This window comes from Python bivittatus, unplaced genomic scaffold (genome assembly GCF_059951505.1).
Source record: "Python bivittatus isolate LINGU-HERP-01145 unplaced genomic scaffold, Pbiv_v1 ctg000020_np1212, whole genome shotgun sequence".
NCBI lineage: Eukaryota > Metazoa > Chordata > Lepidosauria > Squamata > Pythonidae > Python > Python bivittatus.
This window is the reverse complement of record NW_028277030.1, coordinates 88,876,051-88,878,960: the sequence shown is the minus strand read 5'-3', so window position 1 is coordinate 88,878,960 and position 2,910 is coordinate 88,876,051.

Below are 2,910 nucleotides of genomic sequence, written 5' to 3'. Positions count from 1 at the left end.
CCCAGAGCGCTCCACTCGCTAGAGATTGCTAGATTGCAATCTCTTCACAGGGAATCTCTGTGAGGAGTACCTGTGGGTGATCCTGTCAATCTCCTTTACCTGGAGATGAATCCGAAGAGCTGGATTGCGGCCAGCTCCTCTAACTGTCGTGGGCGTTGGCTCCACAAAGAATGGAGCCATGTTCAATTGGCCATTTGTTCCCCGGAAGCCCTCAGCACTACAGAAGTACTTGTTGAAATACCTGCATGTTTTTTGTGCATTTAGCTTTTCCTGACAAAGAGGGTGTTTGTGCTTGCCAGACATCTGCAATCCTGCAGGCTGCTGGCCAGACACAAAATGTACAATGCCATGTTACGTATATGCACAATCAGATGACCCCACCCCTTCCTCTACTGGAGATGGGAAAAGATTAGTCCTTTTAAAACTAAGGGAAGAATGAATGGTCAGGAAGTAGTGAGACCAAGGCTAGAAAAGAGTGAGGTTGCCCTCCTCCCACAGTTTCTGATTCAAGTTTCATACATTTCGGCATTGGGACAGCAGCCCAATCACCCTGATGGGACTAACCAATCCATTTTTGCTCATGAAATTGGAACTCCAAGCCAATAAGTTTGTGTGTGTATGTGTGCGTGGGGTGTGTGTGTGTGTGTATATATATATGTGTGTGTGTGTGTGTGTGTGTGTGTATATATGTATGTGTATATGTATATATATATGGAGCTGCAACTCTAGGAGGAGGAAACGAGCAAAAAAATTGAGGTGGGGGAGGGAGGAGTAAACTAATAAGTTAGAAATGGAGAGCTTGAACAGCAGAATGCCTTCTCCTGCACCCAATCTAACACTCCCAGCAGTAGAAAAGTAGAGACAGTTCTTGCTTAACAATCGTTTCACAATGATTCGAAGTTATGACAGCCTCGGAAAGGGTGCTTGACAGTCCGTAAAGCACTTCCCACTGTCATAAAACGTCACACCACCCCCGTGGTCACATGGTCACATTTCAGGCACTTGGCAACCGTCTCGCATTCACAACTGAATTTTGGTGGTCTGCAGGAATGGAGTTCAAATCCTGAAGATTTGAGCTCCGTTCCTCCAGCCCCATGAAGGATTTGCATGGAGGGGAGGGGAAACCCTTCAGTCGGCCGTAGGAATGTTTGAGAGTGAAAGGGCTGCCTGCCAGGAGGATTTCAGCTTTGTGGAGCCAAAATCCTTCAGCAGGCAGCTGTTTCGCTCTGTCCACTTAACGACTCAGGAGATCATTTAATGACTGCAACCGGAAGTGCCCAGATTGCGGTCATTGAGGAAAGCAGTCACGTGGGCATCTAGCTTAACAACTGCTTCACTCAATGATCAAGATTCTGGTCCCAACTGTGGTTGTGAGGACTACTTGTACAATTTTCCAGAATACAGGTAGGGTGAAGATTCTGATCAATTCCTGATCAATTTCAAAATAACCCCGTGTCTATAACCTGTGGGCAGGGTGGGGATAGGGAACAGTACATGTGGTTTTTAAAACAACATTTAACTGGTTTCCTGTTGTCAATAGCCTACAAAGTGTCTTGGGGCTGTAGTGTGCCTCTTCCCAGGCCTGGGGTAGTGTGTCCGTGAAGTCCGTGTCATCTTTTGTATCATTATTTTTATTGGTATGATTGTTTTTAGTAGGGGTTGCCATGTTTGTTTCATGTGTCTCTAAACTGTTTTTAATTGCTTATTTGGTATGGTAAGCCATTCAGAGTCTTCTGGAGTGGGCGGCCATAATAAATTTGATTAAATAAATATGGTCAACTATTATTTAACACCATGGTGAAGGCCTAGAACTGTCATTGTGTGCGTGTGCGCCTTCTAATCAGTGTTGACTCCTAGTGACTGCCTGGACAAGTCCCTGGAGTTTTCTTGGCAAGATTTCAGAAGTGGTTTGCCATTGCCTCCTTCCTAGAGCTGAGAGAAATTGACTGGCCCAAGGTCCCCCAGCTGGCTTCATGCCTAACGTGGAAGTAGAACTCATGGTCTCCCAGTTTCTAGCCTGATGACTTAACCACTACACCAAAGTGGCTTTCAGAATGTCCTAAGAAAGTCCTAAAAGGAACTTCAGGACTTTATGGGGGAAGGCAGAAGATTTCTTCATTCACAAGTGAAAAGGGCATATACTATCTGGCACAAATGTTTGGGAGCCAATATGATCAAAGAAATAATTGATCCAAATACTTGACCTGCTGTACAATCAGCTTTGTAAAGGGACCAAAGAGCCTAGAGCAGAGTAAGCAAGATGGCCCAGAAGCTGGCAGAAACATGGAGACCTCAAAGCATTCCTGGGATGGAAGAAATTCCGCCAGAGTCAACCCAGGGGCTATACTAGATCTAACTGCAGCTAGAGCGCATCAGTACCATTCAACTAGCCACCAGAGGGCGAACATCAATAATCTGCTGAGCAGTGGAGCCATGAGAGAGATTTTTAAAAGTGAATGAAATTAAATATATTTTTCCAGATTGGCAAGAACGACAGAAATACCCTTTGAAAAACGTGAATGTTTTCTGTAGGTTTAGCTTTTACTGAGAAAAGTATATTACTATTACCTAGAGACCTGAAGCACACTAAGTCAATTGTCTAAGCATGACTAATTTTGCTTTAAATTAGGCTCTCTGCACACCTATTTCTCCCAGATACTTTAACTTACTTTTTCTTCTTTTTTCTGTAATCCGATGTGGATGTTTCATTAAAAGAAATGAATAGACTTATGTTGAAAGGATGATTAATAAAGAACTGTTTTTTTAAAATAGTATTTTATTAAGATTTTAAGATTACAAAGTTAAAAGTTAGAAATGAAAAAGAAAATTGAAAATACAAATTATAAAGAAAAGGAAAAGAAAAAGTGAAATAAAGTAAAAGAAAAAAGACATGAAAAATAGATAGCTTCC